Below are 15,716 nucleotides of genomic sequence, written 5' to 3'. Positions count from 1 at the left end.
ATCTAAATTTCTAGTATTTCTCTCTCCTCTCTCCTCTTGATATATGTTTTTATGCTTTATTCTATGAGAGAATGGGGTAGGCTCCGAGATGTGAGATATGGATTGTGGGATGATGTGGGAGCATGAAGGAGCATAGTTCAAGGTTTAGAGGAGCATAAGTGACTATTGGGAAGCATCAGTTGGCTATTGGGAAGCATCAGTGGCCCTCCAATCACAAGATGCATACGATATAAAGCACTACTCTATGAGTAAGTCATAAATTTAATCATTTCATATAAATTCCGTTTGTAAATGGTTGAAGATGGTTGTACTTGGTTGTCAATGATGTGATCTATCAAAAATGTTAAGGAAATAAAAAAATAAGTCATCTAATAATTTCTCTATAAACACACAAAATCCCCAATATTGCAGTTTTAAGAAAAAACATGATTTTTTGGGGTTTTGTTGTGTATATGGTGTTCCTATGGAATGGAATGTGATATAAAAATAATTCTCAACAAGCCTAATCAATCCAAATTATTAAATTAGAAAATATCAATATTTATCAATAAATAAATAGAGAAAATGAAAAAAAAGTTTTTAACATCTTAAAAAATAAAAAAAAAACACATTTGTGTTTGTGAATGTATGATAAGACTAAGGCATGAGGTTTAGCCTTAGTTCAATCCTATATTTATATTAAAGTGGGTATTTACTATTTTTATGAAGAAAAATACATTAAAAATGGTCTCTAAACCTACCACCGAATGCACAACTTTAAGTGGTAGGGAGAAGGGGGTGTTAAGGGATGATAATACGTTGAATTATGATTTTTTTAATGCATGGCATATAGGACACATTTTTTTAAAATTAAGAGGGTCGAGTAGCATGAGCATGCGTGGTGGTGCTGGCCTTATGCAACACAACAATTACATATGTGGAAAGCCCGACCACTTAACTAGTACTTGTTGGAGCAAGATTATCTCTCTTTAGTAAGGAAATAAATAGCTAGGTCCAGTCAACCATCTAGCACAAGGAAATAATCTCCAACAAAATGAGGGACAAAAACAAATACTGCAAAGAGGGAAGGCTATTATAGAAGAGTTGCCTAGTGGTAGTGGAGTGAGCCTTATTAAAGTTGTATGTGTTAATGGCACTGAAGCTTTCAATTTACAGGTCATTATAAGAGGTCAAAAGGGTAAAGGTGGTAACAAAGAAAAGTTAAAACCTATCAAGGAAAACCCTAAGCAAGATGATAAGGGAATGTAAGTCCTTAAACTCGACATGTAAGGTGAACCTCTAAAGCCATTGATAGTAAAACTGACCCCAAGAAGGATAAGAAATTACCAACGAAGAAGGCAAAAGCCAAGAAAGAGGCACCAAAGCATGTTCAAAGACCAAAGGAGAGAATGGTCTAGCGAGAGAGAAGAGAGCTATTGCCACCTATTATGAATTTGATTTAGCGAGTTCTCTTTGTGAAGTTAAGCCAGATATAAACCTCCTACAATTGATTAAGTTGTCTCCAAGAGTGCATAAGGACTTTAAAAAGATTCTGCACATGGGGTATATCATGGAGCCCTTGGATATAGGATGGTTGGTTTGAACATGCTAAAAAGCATTACCCAAGGGTGGTGACACATATGTTAATGGAATATTAGTGGATCATGCTATTGTAGACACAAGATCCTCTATCAACATTATGGATTCGAAAGTGATGGAGAGGCTAGGGTTAGAAATCCAAAAATATGCCTCCATGATTCTCTAAATGACTGATGACAGTTTAAGACAACCTGAAGGTTGCATCACTAAATTCCACATGAACGTTGCAATGTGGAATGCATTTTGGACTTTAGGGTGATCAGGTTCACGAGGCAGTCTATCTATCAAGTATTACTAGGCAAGCCATGGATCTTACAAGCGGACTGTTAGGTTGATATACCCACTGGTCAGTTGATCTTTGGCAGAGGTGCTAGACATGTAGTAGTAGATGCCTACCTTGAATCTCCTCAAAATGAGAGAGTTCCTTTATCCTCTACAGAGGTAGATACATTGGAGGATGCAGCTAGTAGTGTGACATCATCAAGTGTGATGAATCCAATGAGGGGTCCACTACAAAGGATATCCATCAAATAACTTTGAATGAGCCAATAGAGGCGTAGGAGAGGATAAGAGATGAGGATGTGATTGAGTTGGACCTTAATACGTTGAATGATTCACAACCAAATAAATTAGGATCCATGCTCAGTTTGGAAGAAAGGAAGGACTATGTGTCCTTGATTTAGGAATTCAGCGACATCTTTGCTTGGAGTTATGACGAGTTGAGAGGTATTCCTCCCGGCTTGGCTGTTCATACCATTCCCCTAAAGTAAGGTAGCTGCCCTATGTGACAAAAAGTAAGGTGTATGCCTTTCGAACTAAGGGACAGGCTATTCGAGGAATTGACAAAACTACGAAAAGATGGCATGATATTTCCAATACAACGCACGTAGTGGTGTTCACTAGTCCTTATTAGAAACAAGAAGAATAATTAGATTCAGCTTTGCGTAGATTTAAGAGATCTTAATAAGTAGATGGTTAAGGATTACTATTTTTTACCATTTATTATTCAGATCTTAGATCAATTACCAAGTAGGGATGTTTATTCATTTATGGATTGCTTTTCTAGATACAACCAAATGGCTATTGCGGACAAAGATAAGCTAAAAATGACATTTATCATTATCTTCGATACCTTTGCAAACATGTGATGGCTTTTGGATTATGCAATGCGCTTAGGTCTTGGCAATGTATAGCTAACAAGACTTTTGGGTGACATCTCCCCAGAGGAGTTAAAAGTTTTCATTGATGATCTGGAGGTAGCCACCACAAGGGAAAGACAATTGATTATTTTACAAAAATATTTTGAGCATTGCAAATAGTTCTACATTGCTCTTAATATATGAAAGTGTATCTTCGGGGTGCCGTATGGGTTGTTAATGGGCCATGTGGTTAACTTGGTTGGTATTGCGACCAACCCAAAAAGGATAAAGGCTATAGTTGCTATGAGTCTGCCACACACTCCAAAAGAGGTACATAGCTTTCTTTCATTAGTTGAATATTATCAGATATTTATCAACGCAATGGCAGAAAGAACATTGTTGTTAGATGAACTTGTTATCTTTTAACTGTATGTTTAATTGGAGCGAAGCTTGTTAAGTATATTTTGAGGATGTGAAGCAAGAACTAGTGAAAGTGCCAATCCTAAAAGCACCCAAAAGAAGTGATGTCTTTTATATAATTTTTAGCAGCAACAATGCATAGTTTTGGCTACTGTTTTAGCCCAAATTTAGGAAGAGAAATGGTATCATCCACTAATAGCCTTTGCTAGTCATAAATTGGGGATATCTTAAGTCAACTACACTTATATCGAGCAATTGGGCCTTGGAATGCTTTTCATGATAAAGAGATTTAGATACTATATTCTCTATGAGAAGTGGTATTCTTTACGAAGGCAGAAGGACTTAGATTGTTGATGAACAAGTTGCAACTGCTTGACCACTTAGCAAAGTGATTAATCACTTTGTAGGAGCTCGATTATGAGATTAGGAGTAAGCCACCAAAGCTACAGGGAATTTTGGAATGTCTTGTTGATTTTTGGGAGCCAAAGGAAATTTTGGCTGAAGAAAGTGATATCAAAGATCTATCCAAAATCAATACAGCTTCCATCCCTTCTTTGATATGCAGCTATAACACATTATCTATCTACTGGAGAGGTTGGGCCTACTCTATCAAAGTTTGTGAAGAGAAAGAATAAGCAACAAGCAATATGCTTTTCGATTATAGTGGGTGCCTTGTATCGAAAAGGTGTGGATGAGATTTATTTTCGATGTGTAGTACTTGATGAGGTACCATTTAATCTTGAGGAATGCCATGATTCAACATGTGGGGGACATTTTATTGGACAACTTATTGCCCAGAAAGCTCTCCGTGCTATATATCGGTCTATTGATTTTCCAATATGATTTCAATTATGTTAAGCACTATGATATTTGCCAAAGACACAATGCCGAGGAGAATTGTAAGCGGTTGTTGAATCCTATTTTAGTTATGGCACCCTTTGAAAAATGGGGTATCGGTTTTGTTGGACCGATATACCCTTCATTGACCATGCGAAAGTGGTATATTATTATAGCAATAGACTACTATACAAAGTGGTCTGAAGCTTGAGCAATGATGAAGGATAACGATAAGGAGACGACTAATTTTATTATGGAGCAGATTGTTTACCATTTTGGTCCACCTAAGGAGATAATGTCTAATCGAAGGCATTAGGAGAAATATGGACTCTCTTTTTTGCCCCTTAAGGAGTGAATAAAGAAATATAGACCTAACCAATGAGAGAGTTGGGATTTCAGATTCATGTAACATGAATCTTCTACCCATATCTTGGCCCAAATCTTCCCTTAGTAATAAAATAAGGAGAAATGTGGAAAATACAATGCTGACACTTCCTAGAATTTTGTGACTCGAATTTTTATTTTCTTATTTTTTTATGTTTGACTTTTCATTTCTCCCCTTTTTAGTTTTTCCCTCTTTCTTAGGCGGAACTTGAGATAGTGGAATCCTTGTAATTTTTTTTTTATAAAGAATGAATATAATTTTTTTAAAACCTTCTGAGTACTTTCAATTTAGATAATCTTAGTTTACTATGATCCAAGTGTGCAATAATACATACCGTAATTAGTCAATCATGCTGGTTAAAATCATAATTAAATTACAGGCTGGAGTTTTATAATCTATGCAATATTTTATTTGCATAATGATATATTGTAGCTTATATCTTCTAATTATTTCTTAATTTTAAATATTAAATTGGATTCAAGGTATTTTGAAGGTCTTTCAGATTTCTTTTCTTAAAAATTTTCTATATTTTCTGTAGTTGGACTTGAATATACTCAGCGATCCAAGTATATTCGAGGATATAATAATGTAGAACGAATCATTTGTCTATATGAGTAATTTTAATGGTTACTTTAAAGTATTGAAATAAAGAAACTAAGGTAAGAGTTTCAATTTGAAACTTTAGGGTTAAAAAAGAACCTTTATTTAAAACCCTACATATATAAAAACTATAAGTCCAAACTCATATTCACTTTCATTCTCTACTTCCCTACACTTGTGCTCTCCTTCCTTCTCTCTTTGTGTGCCATGGCTACCACTCTTGCCTTCACCACATGGATTAGCTCCACACGCTATGCACACATAGGAGACAAGATATACCCTAGGTTTTGCGTGACCTTTAGTCTAGAGAGTTCGCTTTCCGCCATAGACCCTAGCTCTAGTATACTGGCATCGTTTTGTGATGCGGCAAACCCTCTCACCTACTCTATTCCAGACGACAGTGAGAAAGACATCAACACACCCTCTCAGCCACAACTAAAGTATTTTGAGAGGGAGCTTGAAGAGATCACACTCGATCCGAGAGTAGAGGCAACACAAAGCTTAGCCATTGTGCACCCACCTCGTTGCCCTATTGAGACATCGACAAGCCATGATCCATCCCTCGCTTCTCTCCATGCTATCACCATCGAGAGGCTGGAATATTTACTTATACAAGATGTATTAGAAATTTTGGAGCTAAGGGAAGAATAGCTATATTGTATCATGGTGTGTGATACATATGATGATTTTATAGATTTTAATATACAAGATGCGCCAGTACATGTTGTGAGGTGGCTCGATATGATGGCATGAGTGTCGATGACATCTCTACCATTGTGAGCATCCAAGAGCAAATTGAGAATGTGGCGCCACAGTATGAGATCTCAGATGAGGAGTTTGAGCGATTGCAAGAAAGCATTTTTGGACCTCGACCCCACTACGCAATACCTTCCCAAGAAGAGATGAGGGTGGCCCAGTTGCGGGAGCAGACCTGGATGCTCCATTACAATAGCAAATAGATGATGCAGAGAAAATAATGTTATCAGATTAATATTATCAGATTCAAGTCAAAATTTACCAGTAGGGCCTCTGGGGCATTGGGAGTGTGCACATCAAACTTTATCGAGATCGGGCCCCCAGAGCTGCCTTGGTCAAGGCTTGTGTCTAGGGGCCTGAATCTGTAAAATTTTGCCGAGATCGGAAGGCCCCTAGAGTTGTCCTGGCCGGAGGCTTGCATTTGGGGGACCTAAATCTCCAAAATTTTACTAGGATCGATGAGCCCCCAGAGCTTCCCTAGCCGGAAGCTTGCGTCTGGGGCCCCTAGACACAAGCCTCCGGCTAGGGCAGCTCTAGGGACCCGATCTTGGCAAAATTTGATGTGCACACTCCCGATGCCCTAGAGTGCAGATTCAGGCCCCTAGATGCAAGCCTCTGGCTAGGGCAGCTCTGGGGGCCCGATCCCGATAAAATTTGATGTACACACTCCCAATACCCTAGAGGCCTTACTGGTAAATTTTGACGCAAACCCGATGTATATATCTTTACCACACTCCATGCATAGTGAGTTTGACATAGTGAGTCTGGCACTGAACTTGTGTGATGCAGGGCATTGTCTATATAGATGAATTTTAATCTAGACAAGGTGGCCAATCTGGTAGCTAAGGAAGGGTGCAGGACTCGACATTGAAGGAGTATATCGGCTAGCTTGTGAGCGACATTTTTGTATTCCATAAGACATGCTCTCCGGCTTTTTTTGAGAACTTCTTGAAGAGGGCACTAACGAAGGCTGGGCCCTTCAAGTCCATCCCTACGAAATCTAGCTTGGGAGAAAGTAGTATTTTTTCGATGTTCGAAGCTCCTCTACTTATTCTCTAGTACTAGGTCTAGGCCACTTTTTTCCATGGTGGGCCGTGGCATGGTTGCTAGTGTTAAAGACCCCAATGTCATTAGGCAAGAACTACTAGGGAAAAATGTGTTGCTGTCTATGATAAAAAATAGCTCTGACCATGGGGAGTCTAGCTCAAAGAAGCCTAGGAGAGAGTAGATGTACTTAGTGCCAAATGATATCTCATCACCAATATAATGTAATTTGTAAACTTCTCTTGAAGTAATGAAAATCGATATTTGTTGAATTTGCATGCAATGTAGTTTGTCATATGCGTCGTTTATTATTGATTTTTACTTGAATATTATATTTATTTATCAGATTTATATGCAACACAATTTGTACCCTAAATTTAATACGTAGTGCTTTATTGAGTTCGTGCGCAACATGTATTCCTTCGAACGCATGTAACGATAACTCAAAGACATAAATAAAACAAATAACAAGCAAATAAACAAAAATAAGACACGCCAAAAAATTTGTATTCATATTCATAACATTTTACATGGAATCCATTATAGCCAGGGTTTTACAAAATCTCTTTGGAAGCTACATTCCGTATATGTTTTGGTAGTACACCCCTATCGTTGTTGATCTCCGCGGGGACTATTCTTCCATCGCCAGAAGAACCTCACTATTCGCAAATCCCTATCTATGATGGTGACTCTTCTTGCATGTACTATTGCATAGGCTGAGTCTGCGAACAAGTCGATAGCGTAAGCTTTAGCAGCTTCCTATAGTGCAAGGAGGGCTTGGGTAGTCCAGTGATCGGGTTGTTGCAAGTGTGTTCCATCTGGGAAGTGCCTCCTGCTATTCTTAATGAGTATGTTGTCCATAATCTCACGTACTAGCTTCTAGAATGGAGCCTTTGGTATCAGGAAGTATGTGGTCTTTTGGTAATGGTGGATCTCACAAAGAGCCACTATGCATGGCTTCCATTGACGCTTGCGATGTTGGCGTGGTGGTGGTGGTGAAGATGGAGCTGGGAGAGATGGTCTTTACATAGGATTTCTAGGGGGTGTCTCCGAGCCACTTGCTTGGTGCGTGCCATGTCTTCTAGGAGAAGAGAAAACTCAAAACTCAAAAGTGAAATGTGTAAAATGAGGTGAAACTTTAAACTTATAGCAAAACTTTCAAAAAACCCTTAAACCTGAATTAATATATCCAGGCTTTGGAAAAATATGACCAGTGATCCGATTGACATGAAATTTCACATGTGGACTCCTCTAGGGTACATTAACTACCCAAAAAAAAAAAGGCCTCATCAAAAGTCTCTGGGACACCTGTTCGAAGATTGGTGTTTGGGGCCCTAAATCCCCAGATTCAGGGCCCCAGACGTGAGCCTCCGGATAGGTGTCCTAAAGACTTCTAATGGAGCCAATTTTTTAATATCCATGGGTTTTTATGATGCCCATCACGTGGGTGAAGTTTCACTAGATTTTGATTTATAAAATTGACTGTTCAATCATTTTTTGAAAATGCATTAACTGGATTATACTTCACTGATAACATAAAAACTCACCACCACACCGAGTGTACGTAACTGCATATTAAATGCATTGTCAACAAAACTACGTGAAATATTGAAAACTTAAAAATTCATAAAAAATAAGTCATGGGTCTAATGGAATATCACATATCGGATATAGTGTTGCCAAATCGCTAAATACAGTAAAGATATAGTGCATCGGCCCATGTACAATTGGTCACTAATGTGTGCGTGATTGAGCATTGAATTTATCCTTAACAAAACTACTTTCAAAATTAGAAACTTGGAAATACGCACAATGCAAATCATGGCAAAATTGAATATCAAATATCAGATTTGGCATTACGAAACCATGAAATACACGGTAGATAGTGCATTGCACCAAGTACAACTGGAGCTAGGAAAAATTTAGCTCCATTTTGTAGACCACTGCTATCAAATACTTGAAGGTCTACTAGAAAGATAAACCAAAACTAAGCTCCTTGCAATCTATAACCAAACCTGAGCTAAAAACATAGATCCAATTACAAGGTAGCTTCTCAAAGCATATTATTGACATCAAGATTAAATGCATCCTTGTTGTTGCGGATCCTACGAACAAGAACCATATCTACGGGCTTAATAGTGATATGTTGGGCATGAATGGCTAAAACTTGAGAATCACCCATTAGATCAATCAAGCAACTTTCAGTTGCTTCTTGGAGAGCAAGCAAGGCTTGGCTTGACTATCACCCCACATTCCTTGCCTGGTTCCTTGAAAAGAACTTGTGATGATGCCCTAACTACAGATCTTGCAGTATTTCTTACACCAACCTAGAGAATGGTGCCTTAGGAATAATCAACTTGGCACCCTTCTGGAATTTTCTTATCTCACGTAGAGTTATGTGTTAGAGGACGTGTATTACCAGCTGGAGCAGTAGTGGGAGGTGGAGTAACTGGAGCATGTGGACCACCATTTCTGGACAATGGCAAACCATCATTATTGACCACACTAGGGCCACCAAGGGACCTTTGTCACTCATAGTATGCTCACTAGATTCAGAAGAGTGTTGAGCTCTTGCTCTTGCAGGTGCCATCTTGATAGGAAGCTTGGAATGTGCCATGGTTGTGATTATGAAGGATAGAAAGGTGGAGGGTAGAGTGAAGAGTAATGGGAAAAAATGAAAGGGGAGACTTGACTTAAATACGAAACTTTTAAACTTATTGTGATGTAAATAAACTTTGAAATTAAAAAACATAGTTCGAAATTGACTTCGAAAAATATAGTGACAAACCTTCAAAATTTTAAACAAAATTTGCAAGACATCTCATGTTAAAGATAGAAGTATTGATGTATCATATCTTGGGTACCTATGCTCTCTCATGGACTCTAAATGCATCAAAAGTATTATCTTTATCTAGGTCTCCATTTCTTGCCATCTCTCTCTTGGATTGCCAACCATTCTGTGTGGCGTTGTCTAGTTGTGATGTTTTCATATCTTGCTTTTCTCACTTCAAATGTTTCCCTACTTATAAATTCTGCTTGATAGATTTTGGACTTCTTTTCTTTTTCCTCGTATCATATCTCTAATCTCCTATACCACCATTCTAATAATTGCCTCATAGAATTGGAATCATTGATGCCACCTCCATAATCAGTTGCCTTTTGAAAAGCACAACGAGCTTGCCAATGAGATCGTTCCATGCCTTGAGTTGACCATACTGCCAAACTTTCTTGATTTGCAAAGTATGGACCATTGGCTTCAAGTATATGCTGCACAAGAAGAGAGATTAGAAACACAAACTAATTCGAAATGATGATATTTTTTTGTAACGGTGACAATACTAACTATGTACTGTGTTATATTTTTTGTCGTCCTTGTCTCCACCATGGACTTATGAAATTTAGCAACTTTCTCTTTAAATATATTGGGATCACTGATGGAACCTAAAATGGGCCGGCACTGGCTATGACACTAACCGGACCTCATGCACACACCAGACAACCCCACCACACAGCCTCGCGGGCCAGGAGTGTCTGTAATGCACTAATGTACACTAGATAAACTTAATTATGCATTTGTAGCCGATATGTAGTCCAACGTTTACCTTCCCTTCTCCTTAGAGGGAGATCCCATAACATGTAGGCATAGTGTCTCGTAGCATCCAATGTGAACATTCTACCATGTATGTTGCCTCAAGTAATGAGTTTGCAACCATTACCAAACTCTTCTATAAAGCAACCATGCTTATTAAAGTGAAGTTGCAAGTTTTTCTCTATCATCTCTCCCACTTATAAGAAATTTTTTGTAATAGAGGGTACATGCAATACATCTTGCAAACTTTTGTTCTGCCCACCATGAATGACCAAGGATACTACACCCTTATTCTCAATGTTGTGCTGAGTATCATCTCCTGTGTACACATATCCATTCTTTTCAGGAACCATTTTTGTAAACCAATCACCATGAGGCATCATATGATTTGAAGCTCCAAAATCAATATACCAAACATCATCTGTTTTAGTCTCCTTAGCTACATGGTTCCGAATATATGTCATCACAAACAATCTTTCAATGGAACCTCTGTATGACTCGATGATGCATAGTGTCCCTTTTGTTTGCCTTTCTGATTAGCCTACTTCTTCCAACACTCTTTGGAAATGTGGCCATACTTGCCACAATAGTGAAAATCCTTATCTTTATTCAGATTATCCTAAGTATGCTGCGACTGCCAAGATCCTCTGCCCCTAGGGCTGGATCTCCCCCTCACTCTAAAATGTCCACCACCTCTTGCATTCTAACCTTGCTGGGTATTACCACTTTGAGATGCATTCTATTGTGTTCCTCTTCCACAGCTGCCATCGCCTCGTTGATTAGAATAGAACACTACATCTTTGATTTTATAAGCCTCTTTTAGTACCATTGGAGCGAAATGTGAAGTGGAGTGCTAATATTAGGAATGAGATAGAAGACCCTATTGTGTTCAAGAGGATAGTAGAGAGTCTATTTACATAACTATTACAAGGCCGATACACTGTTGGCCTTGTTAGTTAGTTTATGCAGGTGCCTAGAAAGCCTCATTTGGATATAGTTAGATGCATATTGAGATATGTGAAGTCCACCTTGCATTATGGAATTTTTTATGAGACAGGTAAGGATTTAGAGGTGTTTGGATACACAGATGTATATTGGACTGGTAGTATGTCTAAGAGAATATCTACCAATAGATTCATATTTTCCCTTGGTAGTGCACTGGTTACATGGAGTAGTAAAAAGTAACCTACAGTTGCTTTATTGAGTACATAGACCAAGTATAAAGGTGCTGCTATGGTAACATGTGAGGTGGTATGACTGCAAAAAGTTATTTGGCAATTTGGATGTTCAGGGAGATGGTCAAGTTATCATTCACTATGACAACATGAGGGGCACATGGTTGGCTAGGAACCCAACGTTCCATGCTAGAAAAAAACACGTTGAGGTACATTACCAGTTTATGAGAGAGTGTAATGTTTCCACCGTGTAGGAATCCCCCCCAAAAAATGAATAAAAAATTATCAAAAAAATTTTAAACCACCCCCCCTATCATCATCAAACAGATGGCGGGGGGAGATGGCGTGGTGAGCTAGAAGAGGATGATGGCAGAAATAGAATCGATGCTGCAGATAAAGTCAACGATGATGTCGATGGGGAGTAGGGGCACACGTGTGCCACCTGCCCCCCCCCCCCCCCCTGCGGCCCCTCCATAATACTCCATCACCACTTCATGTTCGCTCATCCACCCAATAATAAACCCCTTCCCCCTTATGAACCCCCCCCCCCCCCCCCCCCCCCCAATGGTAAACAAAAAAGGAGGGGATACCACCTCTTCATCCCCCTTGCTATCGAGACACACACACACACACAGAGAACCCTCCCAAAAGGTTCTCCTTCTCTTCCCCTCCTTACAGGATGGGCACACATGCTTTTCTTTTTCTTAGTGTATTCCCTACCCCACAAGCTGACTTCCCCCCGATTGTTTCCCCCCTCTCTCAGGCAAGAGACTACTGAAAACCTTGCAGAGGTTGTGCCTAGAAACAAGGAAGATTGGGAATGGCCCCAAAGCAAAGGATAAAGAGTGTGGGAGAAAACCCTATAATCCACAATGAATCCTTGTGCGAGAGCATCACTGCCAATCCAATAGTGGTACCAGTCATAAGTAATGTATTTCCAAAATAATAGATTCTTAATTTGATTCCCGCATGAGATGCATTAGACCCGTACTATGCTGCATGAAAATAGGTCATCGAAAGGGATAGGTTTCATCTCATATATTTGAAAGATGGAGTTTGCAAAGCACAGGTATCAAGAAAATTTAATTACACCTAATCCATGCACATCATAAGCAGCATATAAGATTCTAAAGTATTAAGCATCGATAAGTCTTCGATTAGTATTTGCCAAGGACAATATTGTTTAGGGTTCGCAAGGTTACCCTAGGGGTTGTGCACATAGATGGTACATGCATGGGAAAGATGATATGAAACTTACATCGATGGTACACGAATTGATCTTGCATTAAAGTCTTGCATCCATCCTATGAAGGTTTCACATAAAATATTGGTTAAAGAGTTATCTTTTGTTGCCAAACCATCAGATTGGAAGATAGTCTTGCATCATTACAAATTTGTCTCACATTCTTTGCCTTAGGGGAAAGGAAGATAAAGTCAAGTTAAAATTCTCCCTAGTATCGCTCTTTGATCCCAAAGGGGGAGAGCAAATATGCGTTGGAAAGGTTATCGTGGCTATTATTGCAATGTTTGGGAAAGAATACCATTTTTTTGTTGGTTGATCAAGCAACTTCCTAAATGCTTTTGCATTTGTTGAGAGTGGAAAAAGACTGAATTTTTGATTGATTTTTGTTGTTTTTGAGGTCTGAATGGTTGATTTTTGATGGATTTAGAGTGATGTATGGTTATTAATGGAAGTTTTTTAGAGTGTTTTGGATGATATTGATTATGTTTTGGAAGTTCATGATGATTTCTAGTAAGAATATGAAGCCCTGTGATGATCTGATAGGTTTTGTTGAGGTTCTGATTGGTTCTGATACCTTCTGTATAGCTTCTATTTTGTTCTGATTTTCTTCTGTATGAAGCATGGATTGATGATTGATGAAGGTTGAAATATTTTGGAAGCTTATTGAATAGTTTTTTATAGTTTTGAATGGTTTTAGTATGAGTTATGAGGATTTGATGTTCTTTGATGACCTTCTGTAACCCTCTATAGACCTTCTGTAGTAGAGCTCTATGTCTGCTCTGTTCCTGTTTTATTCTGTTCTGTAGATCTTCTGTAAGTGTTCTATGGAATGTATGTGTGACTTTGGAAAATTTTTCTAACTTTTGGAAAGGATGAATCTAAGTTCAAAAGATCTAAAACAAATGGAAGAAGCATTTGCTGAAGACTGAAGAGAAGAATGGAGTGACATTGACAGTAGTGAGCTATGAAGAGACAATGTAGTAGCTCTGGTGCCTCTTCGCATTAGACATACCTCTTGGGAGGTGCATCCACGACTTAAGAAGGATTATTGAGAGTTATTATTTAGTATTGTAGTGGGGAGATGATGTACTAGAGAGAGAGAGAGAGAGAGAGAGAGAGAGAGAGAGAGAGAGAGAGAGAGAGAGAGAGAGAGAGAGAGAGAGAACCAGAGATAGTCAATTTCTATAAAAACAGTGTAACTGTCTATGAGAGATCAAGAGAGAGAACTATGAAGACAATAAAGATGAATACTATGTGATTGATTTCCATTAAAAAATGGTGTATTCTTTTATTTTAATTGTTCTATTGATGGATTCTATGAAGATGTTGAAGATTATGGTTGATTCTATCAAATCCGTGGGAGATATCTACTATGATGCTGCGTGAAGATTTGTTATTCTCTTTGTTTTGGTCATCAAAAGAATGAAATAAAAGCTTGTTGATGTTACAAGATATATTTTCTTGCAGTAGAATCCCCTTTTCCTTGGTGTCTCTCTTGGGGCTCTATGTTTTTGGTGCACAGCCGGGGAAGCTTGCCATCAACAAGCATCAGAAGAGGCTGAAAATGAAAGAAATGGCATTGCCAAGAATAAAAGAATTCAATGGATGTTCGCAAAGTTCCTTCTTCCACTGAAGAGCTGGAGATTCTTATTATCAAAGCCACTTTCCACAAGAAGTTCATCCCACATTGGCAGAAACATATTACCATCATGATGCAAGCTCTATGCGGTGGACTGTTTCCTCTTCCTGTTGAAGCAACATAAACTTGCTTCTTGGTGGCAAATTGTCTGGGAACAAACTAAAGAGTAGAAGCAGAGAGAATGACTATCCATGGAAGATTTGGTATTCATTGAGAAGTTTCCAGACATCATCAAGTGGGATATTGTGAAGAAGCTTCAGGAGTCGTGGTCTGTGGAGGTTCACGAAAACAAGAAGGAAAAGATTTGGAATTTGCTCGTGGATGCTCAACAGCAAGATACATGGGATGCTTGGTGCACTGACAATCTTCTGTTTGTCCAATTAGCAACCCACTGGAAGTTGGTAGACAGAGTGTTTTTCACAACATACACTGTTGAAACCCTTAGAAGCTGGCATTATTATAATGGCACAACCACGATCCTAAGAAGAATGAGTTTTGATACTTTCAGAACGGAATATCTCCCCCTCTGTAGTGGTTTGAAAGCCGAATTCAGATATGTTGAAAAGAAAGAAGTAGAAGAGATGTTGGCCAGAGAATCCCCCAGAGATTGAAGCCCTCTCTGATTCTATTCTATTGAGTATTGAACAACTGGTTGGAGCCAAGCCCCTGATGAATGACGCAATCAAGAGGCAAGTGTTAGAACGAGTCCAGAGGTATGTGAGAAGAGAGAAGGCAAAAATCAAAGTTGAGAACGAGCTCGCAGCAGAAGCTTCATTTGACACCCTAAAAGCACTCTTTACAGAAGTCCCCATGGCGACTCAAGGTCCCCTTCCTAGTTAGATTCATCTTGGAAATATTGGTGACAAGCTAGCAAATGTAGTCCCATTGCCAATTTTTAAGGGAGAGTACAATGAAGACCCTGATCTTCATGTAGCAGAGTTTATGGTAGCATGTGTGGCTAACAATGCTAGAACCCTTGAGCATTGGTTAGCAATATTCCCTGCCACTTTCAAAGGCGTGGCATTTCAGTGGTATGAGAGACAAGCAACAAGAACTTTTGACACATGGGACGACCTGAAGTTGGCCTTCCTCACTAAATTCAAGTGTGAAGATTTTGAAGAGCGGATGCGAGAGGAGTTCATGAACCTAAGTCAATCATCTGGAGAAAGAGTAGAAGCTTATGTCTCACGAATGGAATCCATCCTGAAGAGATGGACTAATCATCATTTGGATGAAGGAATCTAGAAAGGAGTGTTTCTTAGAGGCCTACAACCAGAAGTTCGCAAGTTCGTGGAATTGAGAAGACTGGTC

Source organism: Lygodium microphyllum, chromosome 3 (assembly GCF_053477565.2).
Source record: "Lygodium microphyllum isolate KBCC chromosome 3, Lygodium_microphyllum_v1.1.10, whole genome shotgun sequence".
In the NCBI taxonomy this organism is placed as follows: Eukaryota; Viridiplantae; Streptophyta; class Polypodiopsida; order Schizaeales; family Lygodiaceae; genus Lygodium; species Lygodium microphyllum.
This window is presented reverse-complemented; position numbering follows the sequence as displayed.